This window comes from Macaca nemestrina, chromosome 9, assembly GCF_043159975.1.
Source record: "Macaca nemestrina isolate mMacNem1 chromosome 9, mMacNem.hap1, whole genome shotgun sequence".
Classification (NCBI taxonomy): Eukaryota; Metazoa; Chordata; class Mammalia; order Primates; family Cercopithecidae; genus Macaca; species Macaca nemestrina.
Genome location: NC_092133.1, coordinates 96,382,903 through 96,403,795, shown reverse-complemented (window position 1 = coordinate 96,403,795; position 20,893 = coordinate 96,382,903). Strand labels below are relative to the sequence as shown.

Below are 20,893 nucleotides of genomic sequence, written 5' to 3'. Positions count from 1 at the left end.
CCAGTAATTCCAGTACTTTGGGAGGCCAAGGCAGGTAGACCACCTGAGGTCAGGAGTTTGAGACCAGCCTCGTCAACATGGTAAAACCCCGTGTCTACTAAAAATACCAGCTGGGCGTGATAACATGTGCCTGTAATCCCAGCTACTTGGGAGGCTGAGGCAGGAGAATCACTTGAACCTGGGAGGTGGAGGTTGCAGTGAGCTGAGAGCACGACACTGCACTCCAGCCTCGGTGCTAGAGCAAGACTCCTTTTCGAAAATAAAAAATAAAAGACTAAATATGTGGAAGCACATCCCACATTCATGGATAAAATGAGTTAACATTGTTAAAACGGCAATACTTCCCACATTAATCTACAGTTCAAATGCAGCTCCTATCAAATTCCCAACCTCCTCTTTTGCAGAAATAGACACACTGGTTCTCACATTTACATAGAATTGCAAGGAGATCCTAAATAGTTAAAACAGTCTTGCAAAAGAACAAAATGTGGAGGACTCACACTTCTTAATTTAAAACTTACTACAAAGCTATGACAATCGCAACAGTGTGATACTTGGGTAAGGACAGTCAAAGAGATCAATGGAATAGAACTGAGAATCCATACATAAACCCTCACATTTCTGACCAACTGATTTTTGATGAGAGTGTCCAGATCATTAAATGAGAACCGCATAATCCTCTCAACAAATGGTTCTGAGACAACTGGATATCCACGTGCAAAAGAATGAAGTTGGACCTCTATCTCACACACAATATAAAAAATTAGCTCCAAATGGATCAAAGACGTAAATGTAAGAACTAAGACTATAAAATTCTCATAGGAAAAAAATAGAGTATATCTTCATGACCTTGCATTTTAAGATATGACACCAAACACACACACACACACACACACACACAATCAGACAAGTTGAACTTCATAAAAATTAAAAACGTGCATCACAAGACGTTATCAAGCAAATGAAAATATAGCTCACATGGGAGAAAATATTTGTGTATAATATATTTAATAAGAGTCTAGTATCCAGACAAATAACCTGATTTAAAAAATAGGTGAAGGATTTAAATAGCCATCACTCCAAATATAAACAATGGTCAATGAGCACATGAGAAGAGGATATTAGGTAAGTGCAAATCAAAACCACTTTATGCCTACAAGGACAACTATAATAAGAAGGAGAGATAAGAACAAGTGTTGGCAAGGATGTGGAGAAACTGAAATCCTCATGCACTGTTGGTGGGAATGTAAAATGGTGCAGGGGTTTTGGAAAACAATTTGGCAGCTTCTCATTAGGTTAAAGTAGGATTACCATATGATCCAGCAATTCCACTGGATGTGTAACCAAGATAACTTAAAAATATGTCCACATAAAAACTCGTACATGAATGTTTATAGCAGAATTGTTCAAAATACCCAAAAATTTAAACAACCTAAGTGTTCCATCAACTGATACATGGATAAACAAAATGTGATATACCCATACTATTGAATATTACTTGGCAATGAAAAAGAATGAAGTACTGATATGTGCTAGAGCACAGATGAATCTTAAAAACATGTGAAAGAACTGACAAAGCCAGACACAAAAGGCCATATATATATGGTCCATTTTACATAAGACATCCAGAATAGAGAAATCCATAGAGACAGAAAATAGATTACTGGTTGCAAGGGGTGGTGGTGTTTGGGGTGGGAATGGAAAGTGACTATTAATGCATATAGTTTATTTTTGTGCAGGGGGGAGATGAAAATATTTTGGAATGTTATTCCAGTGATGTCATTAAAAATAAAGTATTTGTCAATGTCACTAAACTCTACCCTGTGTAAAGTCTGAAATTTCTGCTCCCTTTCCTAAGGGGATTTGGTTCTGGTTGCCTGAGGGAAAGGAAGAAATCAGATTTCAATTTGATGACTGGATGCCATATGTATGTCTGGTGAGCTCATCGTGTGGGCGAGCAGGGCTCCCGTTTATACAACGTTAGAGTCTACTTAGACTCTACCACCATAGCAATGTGAATGTCGTTACCATTAGGATCACGCAGTTGTCCCTGGGTGGAGCTTCTCTTGTGGATGGCATGCTTCCCTTCTGTCACCACAAGTGAGATATGGAGGCCTAGGCCCTAAACAGGTTACCTTGATGCTGGTAACCCTAACATTGTCAAGAGGAGGCTCCGTGGTCATGCTAGCTTTTCTGTTTCCCTCAGATGACAGAGAGTAAATTGTTCAGATTCAGAGGCTAAACTTTGTCATGAGTGGATATAGACTATCCTAGAAGCTCAGCCCCTGAGCCTTATCCAACAGAAGCACTGCGGGGCTTCCAAGCAGAGAAAAGCGGGGCTAGTCTTGCTGAATCAAGAGCAGGGGTCACAGGGCTGCATGCCTACCTTCTAGCATAGCCGATCATGTGCCCAGACCTCAGTTTGCCTCTGCCCTCACCATTGTGGCACCTTTGCGCAAAGCATGGTTTAAATCCACCTTATTAAGACTGCTTTCAGTTACTAGACTAATTTCCATCAGATAACATACTGCAAGGCAGATATTCAAGGAAAAATCCTGCCTCCTCCCAACCCTGGTGCCTTTATGGATTATGAGGTGCATCATACATATTAGTGAATACATAATAAAACATTTACATACGTATTACAGGGAATTTTTAGACTTCATTTTTTGAGAGCAGTTTTAGGTTCACAGCAAAATTGAAAGGTACAGAGATTTCCTCATATATCCTCTGCTTCACACGTGCACAGCCCCCCATTATCAACATCCCCTACCACAGTGGTGCATTTGTTACCACCGATGAGCCTACATTACATGCCATTATCACCAGAGTCCACAGTTTACATTAGGGTTCACTTTTGCTCTAATACATTCCAGGACTGAGCCCACTAGCTTGAGGCTGTCTTCTTCTTTTTAGAAAGCTGCCACAGCCCCATTCCCATGATAACCTATCAATCCATTAATCCACTAACCCATGAAAGGATTAATCCAATCATGGGGGTGCCCTCATGACCCTGTCACCGCTTGAAGGTCCTGCTTTTCAATACTGCCACATCAGGGATGAAGTTTCAACATGAGTTTTGGAGGGGACAAACATTCAAACCCTAACAATCTTGTTATCTACCTATCTTTTACTGTATCAACCACATTGTTTTTACTGTTATAACTTTATAATGACTGTTATCTGCTTTCCTTGTCCTTTTCAGATTTCTTTAAGCTAGTCATTTAATTTTACTGTTCTTATACACTGTTTTACTTACTCCAGGAAAGCAGACAGGTAGTGAGAGAAGAGTTCGTAGATAGTTGGAAGCGAAACCATGAAGTGCCAGAGAAGTGGTATTCAGGGACAGCGACGGTGTTGCTAAGCCTTCAGAGTTCTTCAGGTCTATCTCTCGAGCTGTTGTTCCAGGCAAAATGGGTCTTCTAGGTCCAGTTGGTAGAAGACCCTACAATTTTCTGCAACAATCTGAATGTGGGAAGAAGTTTCCACTTCTTTACATCTAGGTCATACCTTTCCCTGGCATAGCCCCAAATTCTTGTACTTCTTCCAGTTTACCACTACTAACTACCATTTAATAACATTAAATTATTGCCTAACTGAATCCTCTCAATAACCCTATAATTTACACATAATCCATTCCATGGATGAGGAACCTCTGGTTTGAAGAACTTAAATGGCTTTCCCAAGATCGGGTTACTTGGTGGTGTAGCTGAACATCAGTCCCAGGCTGGTCTGGCTGCTCAGGCTTGCTCACCCACTTACTTTCTCTCCTAGCTAAGGAAGAGTCTCAGAGAACTGGGTCCATTGTCTTGGGTATCCAGTCTGAAGAAAGAGGACTTACCTGAGGGCTTTGATTCATGGGGCGAAAAAGTGATTCCAGGGACTTTCTAGCAGAGATTTTTGTTGGGATAGGAGGTAGAGGGTGAGAACAGTGGGTAGCAGGGCACATAGTGGGCAACAGTGGTGGTGAAAGGAAAGAGGTTGGTGAGAGGCCAAGGTAGGTGTTCCCTGTTGCTTTCCTACTGTAGTGGGTTGAGTAATGCCCCCAAAACTCATGTCCACTTGGAACTTCAGAATGTACTTGGAAATAGGGTCTTTCCAGTGTAATCAGTAAGGTTAAAGTGAGGTCACACTGTATTAGGTATCTTAATCCTGGTAAATTCAATGACTTGTGTCCTTATAAGAAAAAGAGGCCAGATGCAGTGGCTCACAGCTCTCAACACTTTGGGAAACCAAAGCGGGAACATTGCTTGAGCTCAGGAGTTTGAGACCAGCCTGGGCAACATAGGGAGACTCTGCCTCCGTAAAAAATATAAAATTACCATGGCATGATCGTGCAAGCCTGTGGTCCCAACCACTCGGAAGGCTGAGGTGGGAGGATTGCTTGAGCTCTGGAGGTGGAGGCTGCACAGTGAGCTGTGATCCTACCACTGTACTCCAGCTTGGGTGACAGAGTGAGGCCCCATAAGGAGACAGAGAGAGAGAGAGAGAGAGAGAGAGAGAGAGAGAGAGAGAGAGAGAGAGAGGAAGGGAAAAGCAAAGAAAGAGAACAGAGAGACAGACACAGGGGAAAAGGCTATGTTAGACGGAGGTGGGGATTCTGTTCCCACAAGGCTGAGAAGACCGAGATTTGCCACAGCCACCAGCAGCTAGGTGAAGAAAGGAAGGATCCTCCCTTAGAAGCACTGGAGGGAGTGTGGCTCACCTGACACCTTCATTTCTGCCTTCTGACCTCCAGAAGTGTGAGAGCATAAACTTTTCCCGTTTCAAGCCACCAAGTTTGTGGTGATTGGTTAGAATAGCCAATAGAACTTAAGAAACCTGCTGAAGAGCCAAGAGGGATGTCCCTGTTGAAATTATTGAAGTGACACCTGCAGATATCACTCATTTCCTATTCTTTTGATTGCCTGGCTTATAGAATAATCTCTGCTTCTCAACATGTGAGACATAAATGAAACAAAACCTGCAGCTGGAGTCGTGTTCCAGTATGTTTGGTGTAGGCTGTGATAAGCTTCTCTAAATGAGCAGTGCTTGGCATGTAGTAGACCAGCATATGTAAATTCGTTAAATAAATGAATGAATTTATTTTGGGAAATTAGATCAAGGAGAGAATCTGGGGCCAGACTGAGGGAGGCCTTCAGAGTCAGCTGAGAGGAGATGACTATGCCTATCTTTGGAAATAAGACTTCATATTTTTCCTTGACACCGTTGTCTTCGAAGGACAGTCTGGTTTGCCACAGAGAACACACAGGCATGACAGCCAGACAAACCTAGAGTGAGTCACTGTGGAACTTTGAGCCGGTACCCGAGCTCCACTGAGCCTCTGTTTTCTCACCTGTGAGTGAAAGGACCATGCCTTCGTGGAAAGGTTACTGAGAGAATTAGTCATCAGAGCACTTGGCATATCATATGCCAAGCTATGTGATCAGAGCTGTTATAATGCCGACCTACCCCCCTCCTCTACTCCAGCAGGAGGCATGTAATGGTAGCACTCACAATGGCTCTCTGGAAATATGAAGTTGCATGCACGTGTTTTGAGGTGTATGTGTGTGTTGGTGCAGTGTGTGTATTTTTAGATGTGAAGTGTGTTCATCGAACAGCTATACTTAGATAAACCTGAAAAACCATGACACCCTAGGCAGTTTAGCTCTAGAAACATCAAAGTTTTCTAAGCAGTCCTCCTTTCAGAATAAAGTATCAAAGAATTGAGTCACTTAGTCACACATTTTCAATCTCTGTAACATTTTCCTCATTCATCCCAGGACTGTCAACACAGTTGTTACTAGGCCTAGGTGTAGACAGCTTTCTAAACGGAGTGGTAAGTCCATTGGTTCTGGTTTAATAGACAAGGTATTAGATGTTTTTCAATTTTGGCTACTGTGCTCAATAAATCATCTTCTCTGGAGGAAATAAAAAGGAATAAAAAAAAAGGAGAAGGAGAAGAGAAAAGGCATCAATCTTGACTGGCAATGATCCCCGGAGCTTCTCTTGCAGGGGAGAGTTTAGGAAGAGTATGTGAATGCGGCACTGTGAGTGGACACAATTAACCTGTCCTTGGATCTGTGTGTCGACTTTTCTGACACTGAGCAGTGCCCCTGGATAACATACTCCCAAGACACTTGCAAGGGAGAAGTGGAAAGTCTAACTGCCGAAGGCAGCGGCTCCAGGTACCTTGAAAGCATATGTTGGCAAACAATTATTCCGCAGGCCTGGTCTCCAGCCAGTTTCTTAAGCTTCACTAGATTCTGTAACCAGAACAAAGTGGCTTCAAGCTCCACTCAGCTGATGTTAAATCCAGACACATACGCAAACCATTAGAGGACATTGAGTTGGTATTTTTACGGCTTTGTAAATCCATTCTTTGCTTAATGCCTTAGGCACCTCGGACAACTGTTTGGGTGGCTGGGAGTGGGGAAAGCAAGGAATCCCATAAACAAGGCAGCATCCCTATTAAAACTAGATCATCTGACTCCAATTCCCGTGCTCTTCCTACCATGGTGCACTGCGGTGGAGGTGGCAGATGTTGAAGGCCTCCCTCAATCTGGCCCCAGATTCTCTCCTTGATCTGATTTCCCATAAATCTACACTTGCCTTCCAGGTCTCCAGCCACACCGAGTTCCTTGTCTTTCATGGATGTACCATTAGTTAGCGCTAAGTCATGTCTTTGCACTTGCTGTCCCTCCTTTCTATCTGGAACATTATCTGGTTAGAATAGCTTTTGTCCCCTTGGCTGCCTGCCAAATTTCTAAATAAAGGTCTGCCACTTCTCAAAAGTTTCCTTCAGCCCATTTTTTCCTGTCTCCTGGCTCCTTGTAGCTCCCTTTCCCATAGCACTTATCCCTGCATCTGTGTTTGTTTACTTGGCTGCCTCTCTCACCAACCTGACAACTTCCCCTCTGCAGCACCTGACTCTGAGCACTGCTGGGCTCTAGTGGCTTTTGATAGAGATTACTTAATGAATGCAGGAATTAATGAATGAACAAATCCAGTGAGAGTTCCAAAAACCTCAGGATTAGGTGAGCTGTTATTATTACATGTCACCCTTGTCATTATGTATTTTGCTAAGTGAGCCCTTACTGAACCAGGTCTCCCTGAACCAGACTGTACACTTCTTTCTGAGAAGGCAGAAGTCCAATTAGACTATAAACTAAGCATCAGAAATATGTAGCATTGCAGATATCAGCTAGCATGGCCAATTAACTCATAGATCCAAGGAGAGAGTTTACTAATTCAGCTATTGGCTTAGCATGTGACCTTGGGCAAATATCCTTTCCTTAATCTTTCCACTTATAACAGACAAAGACTTTGATCTTTACCTCAAGGACTAATGAGGCTGAGTGTCTGAAAGGTCTAAACATCTTGGGGGAAATGCTTGCTACAGGACTTATGGTCATGTACTTGCATCTCACTTGGGGCATAGAGGATGGTGAAGGTTGTCTCCATTCTTCTCTGCCAAGTAAGGCAGATAATCTAGATTCAATAGATCACTGTGAGGAGGGCCACAGTTAGACAGATAATTCTGGGTAAGGAAGAGACAGCGCTGACATTTCTGTTGATGTATGTTTTCACCAGCATGAGGTACAAAGGAAGGCCACTCCAGGTTTATAGGGCTAAATTTTGAGCACCCATCCTGCAAACCATGGAAAGTTCTGTCTTCCCTCTCAGGATTCTTTCCCATGATAAATTTGAGATATGCTTTCTTAGAGCCAGATGGTTGGTCCTGGTGACAATGCTACCTACTGCTCCACTGATGTGGGTGCTGAGATCCGTCAAAGCTTCCTTATGTGAAGGGTACTTGGTTATGGGTGCTCTACCCCAAAGAGCCTGGGTCCTGGGTACTGTGTTTTTTGTAAGAGTCACACGCAGTTCCTGTAGTGAGCCTTTCCCACAATAAAACATAATAACATTTAGATGGGAGCGTCTCTCAATTCAAAAAAAGGAAGTTACTACAAATAAATCAAGATGAGATCCTAAAAAATGTTCAAGTAACTCACAGAAAAATAAGAAGAGAAACACAGGAATAAGAAAGAGAAGAAACCAACAAAAAACCACAAAATGGCAGATGTAAGCCCTAATGTGCCAAAAAATGTAAATTATCTGAGTATACCAGTGATCTAAGTACACCTTAAATGTAAATGATCTAAGAACACCAATTAAAAGTTAGAAATTGACAAAGTGGATTTAAAAACATGGTAAAAAGTATTCTGTCTGCAAGACACATAAAATGAAATGACATACAGATTTCATAGCCAGGGAGTAATCTAGGTAGGTTGAAAGTGAAAGGATGGAAGAAGATATACTATTATAACATAATTTTTACAAAGTAGAAGTACATACATTAATATCAGGTAAAGTAGACCTGATAAGAAAGAAAAAAGTAACTAGAGACAAAAATGAGATCACATAATGATAGAAAGATTGATCCCCTAGGAAGCCATGATGATCCTAATTATGTATCCACCAAAAAACAAAGCTTTAAAAAACATGAATAAAAACTGATGGGACGGAAAGAAAAAATAGACAAATCCACAATTATAGTTAAAAATTTCAACACCCTCACTCTCAGTAATTAGAAGAACTGAAGAACACCAAGAAACAGGAACTGCCTGGCATTTACAGAGCACTCCAGTCAATGCCAACAGAATACACATTCTTTTCAAGCATCCATAAAGCATTTACCAAGATAGAGCATATTCTAGGTCATAAAACAAGCCTTGATATATTTAAAATAATAAGAATCATACTGAATATGGTATTTGACCATAATGTAATTAAAATAGACATCAATAATGGAACAACAGAAAAATCTCCAACGATTTGCAAATTAAACAATTGTAAATAACCCATAAGATGATGAGGAAGTCTTAAAAGAAATTAAAAATAAATAAAATGAAAATACAACACATCAAAATACACGAAGTGCAGTTAATACAGTGCTAAAGGGGAAATTTATAGCCCTAATTTATTAGTTTGGAAAATCAGAGAAATCTCAAATTAATACTTTAAGCTCCTATATCAAGAAACTGGGAGAAAAAAGAACAAAGTAAACCCAAAGCAGGCAAGTAAAAGAAAATAATAAAGAGCAGAAATTCACAAAATAGTAAACAGGAAAGCAATAGAAAAAAAATCAATGAAGCAAAAAGCTGGTTCTTCAAAAAAAAAAAAAATTAATACAATTAGACCTCTAGCAAGGCTGATATGGTTTGGCTGTGTCCCCACCCAAATCGTAGCTTAAACTGCAGCTCCCATAATCCCCATGTGTCATGGGAGAGACCCGGTGGGAGGCAATTGAATCATAGGGGTGGGTTTTTCCTGTACTTAGTAAATAAGTCTTATGAGCTCTGTGGTTTTATAAAGTGTAGCTCCCCTGCACATGCTCTCTTGCCTGCTGCCATGTAAGATGCACCTTTGTTTCTCCTTCACCTTCTGTCATGATTGTGAGGCCTCCCCAGCCATGTGGAACTGGAGTTCATTAAACCTCTTTTCTTTTTTCTTTTTTTTTAAGTAAATTACCCAGTCTCAGGTATTTCTTCATAGCAGTATGAAAATGGACTAATACAAAGGCTGACAAAATAAAAAATTTAAAAAACAGAGAGAGAAAGAACACACATAATGTCAGGAATGAAATAGGGGATACAACTACAGATTCTGCAGTCATTTAAAAAGATAAGAAGAAAATGCTATGAACAACTTTATACTTATGAGGTCTTTAATTTAGGAAAATAGAACTATTACTCAAAGATCACCAACCAGAAAAATTCAATAAGGATGAAATAGACAACCTCAATTGTCCTATAACCATAAAAGGAGTGGAATTTGTAATTTAAAAGCTCCCAGAGGCTGGGCGCTGTGGCTCACACCTGTAATCCGGGCACTTTGGGAGGCGAAGGCTGGCAGATCACAAGATCAGGAGTTGGAGACCAGCCTGGCCAACATGGTGAAACTCCGTCTCTACTAAAAATACAAAAATTAGCCTGATGTGGTGGCAGGCACCTGTAATCCCAGCTACTTGAGAGGCTGAGGCAGGAGAATTGATTGACCCCGGGAGGCAGAGGTTGCAGTGAGCCAAGGTCGCATCACTGCATTCCAATCTGGAGGAGAAAGACTCTGTCTCGGGTGAAAAAAACAAAAATGTCTAGAACCAGATAGATTCCCAGGAGAATTCTACCCGACATTTAAAGACAAATTAACATCATTTTTCCACAATTAGTTCAGAGGAGACAGCACATCCTAATTCATTTTGTAAAGCTAGTATTGTATTGATACAAACCAAAGACAGTACCAAAATAAAATAATAATAAAAAAATCTACAGACCAATACATCTCATGAACTTTTATGCAAAAATCCTAAACAAAATATTCACAAAGTGAATTCTGTAATGTATAAAAAGAATTGTAAGCCATGACTAAGTGGAATTTATTTTATTTGTGCAAGGCTAGTTCAACATTTGAAAGTCAATCAGTGTAATCCACCATATCAGCAGACTAAATAAGAAAAGCCACATGATCCTATCAATTGATGCAAAAATGCAAAACCATTTGACAAAAAAGGAAAGTGAAATTCTCCACAGAAAGCAAGTTGTGCTGGCCTTATCCAGCTGTGCAAAGGAAGAAATGAACAATCTTTGTGCCCTGGCCTTGGAAAATAAGGAAGTGTAAACTGAGACACAGATACAGAGAAAGATGAAGATAAAGCACCTGGATTACAGGCTCAGAGAGGCTAAGTCATTTGCTTAATGTCACGTTACCAGTAATTGAGGATCATATCTTTTGATGGAAAACCCATACATATGTAAGTCAGGGCTCACCAGGCTGGTTCAAGGTTACCCTGGAGTTATGCTCTTGATCAATGTCTTTCCAATTACATTTGTATATTCACATATATTTTCTTGGTCCATTTTCTACTGCTATAACAGAATACTACAAAGTAGTTAATTTATAAATAACAAAAGTTTATTTGGTTCATAGTTCTGAAGGCTGGGAAGTCCAAGATCAAGGGGTCACATCTGATGAGGGACTTGGCAAAACTGGGAGCTGAACTCAGGAGTCCCTACTGCCAGCCTCGCTGATGCGATTCCCCATGTGTCTCACTCCCTAGCTCCCTCCCCACCAGCTTCCATGCCAGAAGCCCCAGCTGGCTGGTGGAGAATGTCTTGCTCCTCAGCAGCTGGGATTTTTAAGTATTTATAGGAACATGGAACAGATCAGTGGCTGACAGGCCCAGGGAGCATGCAGGCCCCTTCCCAGAGGTCAGCAGCTTCACTCCCATTTCCTGCACCCCATCCTGATTTGACAGAACCTAGGATGACAAAGATGGAGTAGGTGAGCAAGGTATGGGGTGGCAGCCTCCACAGGAACTCAAAGGATGTATTTGTCCATCTGCCCCGGGCTCAGCTTTCATACTCCGAGTCACTCACATCCCTCTATCCTAGCCGGAGCTCACCTGTGTGCCCACACAACCAAGGCCACACTGAATCCAAATGCACACTATTCGAACTCTTGACACTTTCACTGTTACACTCACATGTGTACACACATGCTTTCTAAATTCCACAGCCATGTGGATGCTCACAGGCTCACACCTTTGCACACACACAGGCTCGCTCACAGACCTACTGGGGCCCAGATTCCGGTCATTCCCCACAGGTCTTAATAAAGGTTCTGGGAGGGAAACTTGTTTCCTGTCTAAGGCAGGGTGGGAGTGTGTGTGTGTGCTGGGGGGTGGGGGGGCTATGAGAGTGAGTGTGAGAGTGCATGTATGTCAGTGTGTGTGTGTATGTGTGTAAGGAGCAGGAGTGACTGGGTCCTGAGTTTAGGGAGTGGGGAAGAGAAAGAAGAGATGGAGAGAAACGTGGACCAAGAGACACTCAGAGCTGACATCCTGGAAGGGAAGCCAGGCTGAGATAAGAGCAAGGCAAAGAAATAGACACTGACAAGGATCAAGCCAGGGCAGGGTAGGGACTGGGGACAGTGCCCGCCCCCATGAAAAGCTGTCACATTGTTGCTCTGGTGGCCTGTGACAGCAGCACCATCTCCAACTGGAGCCTCCCCTCTCTGGATTGTCATTGTAACTTTGCTTTGCTACTTGGGCAGCCAGGAGTGGTGACAGGCAGGGAATATGGTGCCCAGGGCAGCCAGCCATGCCACTCCAGCCTGGCTGCCAATTCACCTGTCACTGCCCATCTCATCACCTGTGGCAGGTGCGGGGGTGGGGTGGGGGGGGTGGAGGGGGGGAGGGCGGTGCAGATGAAACCAGCGATCAGCTTGGCTACCCTTGCCTCCTAGTGCCACAGTGGAAGCTAGGGGAGCAACCGGCCTTCCTTCCCAAAAGGTGGGCAGGGTTAACCAGACTTTGCCCAGGTCACTGAAGCCTGCAGCTGAACCTGGGGAGAACGGGCCAAGTCTCTGCTCCCAGGCACCCAGGAACTATTGGAGAGAGACAGGAACCCGCATATGAGACAGGGGCTTAAGGAGGAGGTTGGAGAAGACATGCTTTCGGCATAAACCGGGGGTCCCTCTCTGCGCTCACTGAGCCAGCGGCCTGCTCAGTGCTGAGCCTGCCCCTGGCCGCGTTCACCTGGGACAGCGCCTGAGCGGCGGCCGATCCCACCTGGATGTCCTGGGTGGGCTCCCATCCCATGCCTGCCGTCCCCAGCCGCAGTGGGGAGAGGCTCGCTCTGGTCCTTGCCGTGCTTGGCGGTGGGCTCGGGGTCCCGCGTCGCACACGCCCCACCAGCCCTAGCCACCGCTCCGGAGGAGGGAACACCCCGGGCAGCCGTTCTGTGCCCCGACGGCTGCGACCCAGGACCGACTCCGCAGCAGCAATTTCCAGCTTTGTTCGTGGGTCCGGGAAGCAGAGGCCACCGCCGGCCACAGTCGTGGGCGAGAAGAAGGGCGCCAGGCGGCCGAGCCTGTTGCCGGGCACCCCAAGTGCGCACCGGGCTTCTCCATGACAGCTGCGGCCCGGGTTGCCTGGGGCCGGGAGCTCCGGGGCGGTCTGGCAGCGAGGAAGGAAGGCGCAGCCCCAGTGGGGAAGGGGCAGGGTTGCGGCTCCGGCCACGGGGCGGGGACAGAGAAACTACCCCGGCGCCGTCTGGGCGCCCAGCTCCGTTCCCGCCGCGGCCAAGAGACACCGGAGAGCGTCGGCGGCTGGGGTACCACAGAGTCCTGGAACTCACCAGGCGGGGCTCAGCTAGGCGGCCACGCTCCACCCCCGGCGGGCGGCGGGACTCGGATTTCCCGGTGGTTTTAAAATTATGTCCTTGGAGCCCAAGACGCCTGGAGGAGCGTTCTGCGCCCCTCCGGTCGCGGTCTCCGCACTCAACAGACTTCCAGGGCCGCGGCGGAGGGGCGGAGGGGCGGGCACTGGAGTCCCACTGAGTCGCAGGTCCTCAGCCTGGGGCCTGCCCGCTACGCTCCGGATGCGGGAGGGTATTCCGCCTCGCTGCGCTGCTCCCTGGGGGCCGAGGCGTGTGCTGCAGTCGGGAGCTGCGGCTCCGAGGCTTCCAGGAGTCCCGGCCCCACCATCGATCGAGAAACGCTGGGGGCTTCGAGGTCGCGGCTTCCGGAAATCCGGTTACTGAGCGGAGTTAGGGGGTCAGGTTTGAAAGGGATAGCGCTCCGGGTTGTTATCACCACCCGGCCCGCCGCTTCCGCAGCCGCGAGTCTAGCGCGGAGCCATCGGGTGGACCAAGCGGGTGTTGCGCGGGCCAGCAGCGGCTCCGCCTCGTAATCCTTCTCCGACCCGGACCCAGGGGCCGGCCCCACCTTTCCCTCAGTCAGGCCCCCAACCCAGCTCTCTCGATCCCCACCATCCCTCCAGGCCCAGTTCGCTTCAGAGGCGCGAGACCCGGAAAACAAGGAAGAAGAGAGCTCAGCCTCAATCCCGGTCCCCACCCCACTTTCGGGGCCGCTGCGCAGGAGAATTGAAGGGGGAGGACCCCGGATTAAAGCCACTGCCTTCCCAGCCTCGCGCCCCTTTCCTTCTGTCCGTGATGATTTCTTTATTGTCAGGCCAGGGCCAGGCTCCCAGCGCTGCCGGGACTGGGCGGTTGGGTGGGGGTTCTGGAGCCCACGCCTGGCGTCGGCGGGGGTCACCCCAGGGCCCTCGCAAATGCAGGGGGAACAGCTGGTTCCCGCCGGGGCGGGGAAGCGTGGACGGCGTGGGCTCAGGTGCCTGGCAGGCACGCGAGGTCTCTAAGGCTTGGCCACTGTCACGGGTCCTGTGGTTGTTGCTTCCTCCCTCGCCACGCCCTTCTCCTGGGACGGAGATTTATTCCCTGGCGTGTGTCGGGAACGTGGCACCCTTGCAGGGACGCCCCCCGGAGTCTGATGCGGGGACTTTAAGATCAGACGCTTGGGGGCGGGGCTGGGAAAAACTGGCGGAAAATATTATAACTTTATTTTCAATGCCAGGCTGTTGTGGAAGCTCCTGGGACAAGCCGTGGAAGTCCCCGCAGGAGGCTTCCGCGATATCCTAGGCTGCTGCTCAGTCCGCCAAGCTCTTATCCATTGACTCACAAGCGCAGCCTGGAGGAGGAGGCCGAGCTGGACACGCCGGCCGCGCCTTTGCCCGGAGCAGCCTGGAGGTGTGGCGCGGCCGCGCTGGGAGCTGTGTATTGGAGGCTGGACCTGGGCACCCGAGGTTGGGCGGAGTGCAGGAGGTGGGTTCAGGGTTCTCCAGAGCATTCCCCTGAGCTGACCGGCAGGACTGCCTGGCCAGTAGGCACGGGGCCCGCGCGGTGACCTGCGGCCCCGAGGCTGGAGCAGCCGCTGCAAACGCCGCGCTGGCCCCAAACACTGAGTCCTTTAAATGTTTTAATTAAGAATAATTAATAGGGCCGGGCGTGGAGGCTTAAGCCTGAATCCCCAGCACCTGGCGAGGCCGAGGAGGGAGTATCCTTTGAGCCAAGAGGTTCAAGACTAGCCTGGGCAACACAGTCAGACTCCATCCCTACAAAACAAACAAACGAAAATAAAACAAACAGAAAACCAAATTAGCCGGGCGTGGTGGCGTGAGCCTGTGGAGGCTGAAGCAGGAAGATGGCTTGCGACCGCACCACTGCACACCAGCCTGGGCGACAGAGCAAGACCCTGTCTCGAAAAATGTCTATGTCCGGGTAAATGTATAGATTTTAAAACTATTTTGAAGGTGGCCTTTTTAATTTTCAACTGACCACTCTGGAGGAGACGCCTGACCCAGAGCGCTTTCCCTAAAGTTCGGTACCCAAAGTGCACCTTCACCTGGTTGGGGGTCTCTGCCTTCTGCCAAGCCCTACCTCCTGCAGAGGTGGGCTCCATGGTGTCTCCCGCTCCGCCCCAACTGGACAATAGTGTAAAGAATTGTCGGCTGGGCGCAGTGGCTCACGCCTGTAATCCCAGCACTTTGGGTGGCTGAGGCCGGTGGATCAGTTGAGGTCAGGAGGTCGACACCAACCTGGCCAACATGGTGAAACCCCATCTCTACTAAAACTACAAAAATTAGCCAGGTGTGGTGGTGGGCGCCTGTAATCCCAGCTACTCAGGAGGCTGAGGCAGGAGAATTGCTTGAATCCGGGAGGCGGAGGTTGTAGTGAGCCGAGATCGTGCCACCACAATCCAGCCTGGGCAACAAGAGTGAGACTCCATCTCAAAAAAAAAAAAAAAAAAAGAAGAAGAAAAAAGAAAAAGAAAAAAGAATTGTCAACCAGAAGGAGCGGCAATTCAGAAGCACGCTTAAGCCAAGTCCTCAAGACTAGAAAGCATGGAGCAGGGGAGGTGTTTTGAAAGGTAAGGACAAAAGACCCTGGGCACGGATGGCTGAATCCAGGAATTAGCATCGTAATTTGTTGAGAAGGAGGCCGTGCTGTGTTGCCAGTTATTAATGGGTTTAATTGGTTGATCCACAGCCCTACTAGTGGCCTAACCAGTAGCCCAGGGCCCGGGAGGATTTGCAGGTCGTGTCAGAATTTGATTGCAGTTCCTTCCACTTGGCATAAGGAGACACCATCAGCCCGATTGGGAGGGTCATGGTGAGATGGAGCCCGCCGAGGTGGCAGCGCTGAGCTGATCATGGCCACCAACCATAGAGTGGGAGCCTTTCCTGCCCCCTTAACCGCAGCTAATATCAAAAGCACTGGTATGAGCTGTCTATCTGCACTGGAACCTGAGTTGGTCTTTGTCTGTGATTACGATTCTGCTGCGTTTATTTTGCCAGTTCATTATCCAGCCCTCTGAAATCAGGCCTCCCAAATTTAGCAGATGCTGGGGAGGACCCAGGGAGTGGCTTGTGGGGGCTAGCTGGTGAAACTGCCCTTTCCTTTCTGTTCTATGGGTGTGATGGTGTTTGAGAAATATGGGACTATGGTTTAGGTGCACTTCACATGTGCAAAGATGGAGAAAGCACTCACCTACACATTTAGGCCCAGAATATTGATTGAAACATTTTGAATGATCAAAAATAAAATTTTATTTTTAAAGTTTCTCTTTGAGATTTCGCTTAAGTTTTGGTAGATATTCTTAAATTTTAGTGACCTCAGTTTGGGAATTAAGTAAGCCAAATATTGTGTCCTTATTATTAGTTATATAGAACTGTGCCTTAGACTTTGTTAGAAACTTCTGCTTCACCTTGACTGACTCATTTTCCATTTCTGGTTGTACAAAATTAACTGACACTTTAATGCTGTGGCCACCTTTAAATAAAGTATGGTGTGACAAAAAAAATACAAATGTTTTCAGAGATAAATGCATTCTTTGACATCTGAGGTTACAGCAAATCTATTCTTCTCCTGCTTGCTTGTTCAGAGTTGTAATATTTGCTTTGGTGTAGAGCTGAAGACATAAATTGGTAACCAGTGGAATTATATAGCTTCAGACTTTATTTATTTTCACCATTTTTCACTCATATGCAAATTTATTCTGTACCAGGAAATGTCAATTTAATTATATTCCACAGTACACGGTGAATCACGTATATTTAGTCAAGTTGTAAATACACTAGAACCATATAAGCTCACAAAAATATATCAGCACATGATGGGTAAGTGACTTTTTCCCTGAGAAAGCGTATCTGTTTAACCTGCATGATCTCACCGCTTAGTGTTTACCTCTTTAGTCTACATTTGTTTCTCAGTTTTGAGTACAATCGTGATATGAAGAGACAAGTGAAATCACCACAATTTTGTTTTCCAAAATGTGAGACTATGCAAATACTGAAATGAGATTGAATATCCAAAATATCAAACCACAATTATGGCTTTGCTTTACTTTTTGCCCGTTTAAGTGACATGTGGCCCAGAATAGTTGGTAGGTATTCCTACCACAACCTTGCTTAGAATAGTGGTTGGCTAAATATAAATTTTAGAGATGAAGTTTGTTCTATACCCGGATGTCAATGTGATTACTATGTCCACTTTACTTTCTTTAAAATACATATTTTTCTTACTTTTCACTTTCTTTTTCTTCTTGGTCTATTTATTTTGGCTCAGGGATTTTTTTCCTTATGATCTCAAGAAATTTTTCTCATGTAAAAAGACAATCGTGCCAGGTGTGGTGGCTCATGCTTGTAACCCCAGCACTTTGGGAGGCTGAGGCGGGTGGATCACCTGAGGTCAGCAGTTTGAGACCAGCCCGGCCAAAATGTTGAAACATCGTATCTACTAAAAATACAAAAAAAATAGCTGGGTGTGGTGACAGGCGCCTGTAATCCCAGCTACTAGGGAGGCGGAGGCAGGAGAATCACTTGGACCCAGGAGGCAGAGCTTACAGTGAGCTGAGATCGTGCCATTGCACTCTAGCTGGGTGACAAGAGTGAAACTCTTTCCAAAAAACAAACAAACAAACAAATAAACAAAAAAACAAAAAAGATCTGGAATACAGAGAGAAGCATAATGCTTTGCAGGTCATGGATGTAATCTTTCTTCTAGGAAAAATTTCTTTCAGATGTGACCAGAATTGGAAACATATTCCCTGCTGTCAGATAGCACTGGCTCAGGAGATGAATGAGGAGGAGCCTACAGGCTACCTCAAGGAAAAGAAGCAGCAAAAGGCAAGCACAGGGGTGGCATGCACTCAGACTAGGGCTGCTCCTTCCTGGGCAAGTTTCAGAAACTCACTGACAGTTAGAGCTTGAAGCTTCCATAGAGATGAATGCCCATGTTTTCCAGATGGGAGAACTGATGCTTAGAAAGGCTGAATGACTTGTCTAAGATTTTGGGGCCAGACAGGGATCTTATTTCAGTATTTCTTGCATGAAACCATTCTACTTTCCACGTTTCTAATTTATAACTTTTTAAAAGTCATTGTAAAAAGGAAATAACATAAACATCAAGTCTGGAGGCTAGTGGTGGGATTATTCACATTTATTTTTCCACTTGACTTGATATTTCAGGACAATAGTGATGCTTAAGTAATACCGAAATTATCCTGGGAATATAAAAAATAATATATCTGTTTACATTTTGGTGTGGGATGAGTAGAATCTTGTTTTCAAATTCCTTATTTGAAAGGCTATTAAGAAGAATAAACTCTCACTTAACAGTTTTCTAATTCCTTGGTGGTATCCTCTGTCCTTTGGTAATGTGAAAGTAGAGCACACTTTTCTATTTTTGTTCCTGCCGCACCCCTCATAAGGTGAAGCATGCATAGAGCACTCCTGGGGTCAGCGTGAGCCCAGCACCAGCTCAGGCTGCCGATGCTCCAGAGTCGGATTCCACCTTCCACTTAAATGGCAGCCACAGGTAGACGTGCCCATCACAACCACCTCTGTGTGTTCATAATCTCTGTTTATTCTGCAAGTGATTTCCACGTGGAAAATGGCACAGTGTTTCTCAGAAGACAACTGCATGAAAATCAACATACTTCAAATTCACAGCAAATAATCAGATAATTGATGAAACTACTTACCCAAATGATAATTGTAAATTATGCCTTCTGAATATATTTGTCATAAACTTGGAGTAAGGAACCCTTACAGACACAGAACAATTCAAAAAATGCAAAGCTGTTTGTTAAAATACTGGTGCTTTTGGGTAGAAACCCTCATCCATATCCTGGTAAGGGTTGAAGTTGCACAGGTGTTTTCATTTGTCAAAATCCAGAAAACCATAAGCTTTAGATTTGTGAATTATGTTGTATTATATGTGATCTTTCTTTTTAAAAATGAGCTGTCAGTGGTCTCCCAGACAGCAGCTCAGCCTCCAGGACTCTCTTCCAGCATGACCAAAGACACCTTTTCACACAAGATGGTAGCAACAAATCATAGGTGCAATCACACCAAATTCACAGAAGATCAATTGAAAATCCTCATCAATACCTTCAATCAGAAACCTTACCCAGGTTATGCTACCAAACAAAAGCTTGCTTTAGAAATCAATACAGAAGAGTCCAGAATGCATGTTTAATGCTTCTAGGACTTTTCAGTGGGTTAGTCTAAAAGGTAAGTGTCTTTTAAAATTTTTAATAAAAATTTATCATTTGTAAGTAAACCTTTCTGTTAACAGTCTTGATTAGAGGATTTTAATTATGCTCAGAGATCATACATCTGTATCTTCTTCTACTTCATTTGAAAAGTACCAGTTTTCAATGTCACACCCATAATGAGGCAGAGTCTAGCTCTGTCACCCAGGCTGGAGTGCAGTGACACGATCTCGGCTCACTGCAACCTCCAACTCCCAGGTTCAAGCAATTCCCTACCTCAGCCTCCAGAGTAGCTGGGATTACAGGCACATACCACCACACCTGGTTATTTTTTGTATTTTTAGTAGAGATGGGGTTTCACCATCTTGGCCAGGCTGGTCTTGAACTCCTGACCTCGTGATCCACCCACCTTGGTCTCCCAAAGTGCTGGGATTACAGGCATGAGCCACCGTGCCCAGCCTTTTCTTTCTTTCTTTCTTTCTTTCTTTCTTTCTTTCTTTCTTTCTTTCTTTCTTTCTTTCTTTCTTTCTTTCTTTCTTTTATTTGAGACGGAGTCTCGCTCTGTCGCCCAGAATTGAAGAGCTAGGCACAGATTCCAGAAAAGACCAGAACCTGACTTTAGATTCAAGCCAGAGCCATGGGCAAGATCAACCTGGTGTGGAGTTTCAACGTAGAGAAGCCAGACGGTGTCATACCATCTATAGCACCTCTCAATTACACACTCTTTTCAAGGCATTTATGAAAACCCATACCCTGGGATTGATTCCAGAGAACAACTTGCTGAAGAAATTGGTGCTTCAGAGTCAAGAGTCCAAATTTGGTTCCAAAATCGAAGATCTAGATTTCATCTCCACAGAAAAAGAGAACCTGTTGTGTCCTTAGAACAAGAAGCCCAGTGGCAAGATTTCTGATGGACTTCAAGGTACAGAAGATACACAAAATGACAGCAACCTCACTAGCACTCTCATTTCTCTAGAGTCAGAGCATGGTGAACACGGTCAAGTTCAGTGTATTTGATATTATCAACTTAGTCCCCAACTCTCTCTCAGAGTCTTTCTGGGAATCCATCCTGCTGAAAGTGCAAGCTAAACTTTCTGAAGATGGTAAAGAACTTAGCTGGGTGTGGTGGCTCACGATTGTAATCTCAGCACTTTGGGAGGCTGAGGCAGGAAGATTTGCTTGAGCCCAGGAGTTTGAAACCAATCTGGGCAGCATAGTAAGACCCTGTCTCTATTATAAAAAACAAAATAAATAAAAAGGACTGTAGGAGGTCGAGACAGGTACAGGAGGCACCACACTACGCTATTGACACAGCCTGGATCCAGAGTTCAGCAGAACTTGAGACAATGAAAACAAATTTAGTAATAATCATTTTTCAATCATCGCAGTACTTATTGATTTGGACAAAAATCAGTTAATGTCAAACACTTAAAAGTGAAGCTGCTCTGCCTATGGAGTAGCCATTCTTTTATTTCTTTAGTTTCTTAATACATTTTCT

The 20,893-nt window shown here is 45.1% G+C and overlaps 1 pseudogene; it reads left to right on the top strand.

Moving 5' to 3' along the window:
* The first annotated feature begins 17,581 nt into the window (after positions 1-17,581).
* On the top strand, positions 17,582-20,519 carry LOC139356107 (double homeobox protein A-like; annotated as a pseudogene).
* The last annotated feature ends 374 nt before the right edge of the window (positions 20,520-20,893 follow it).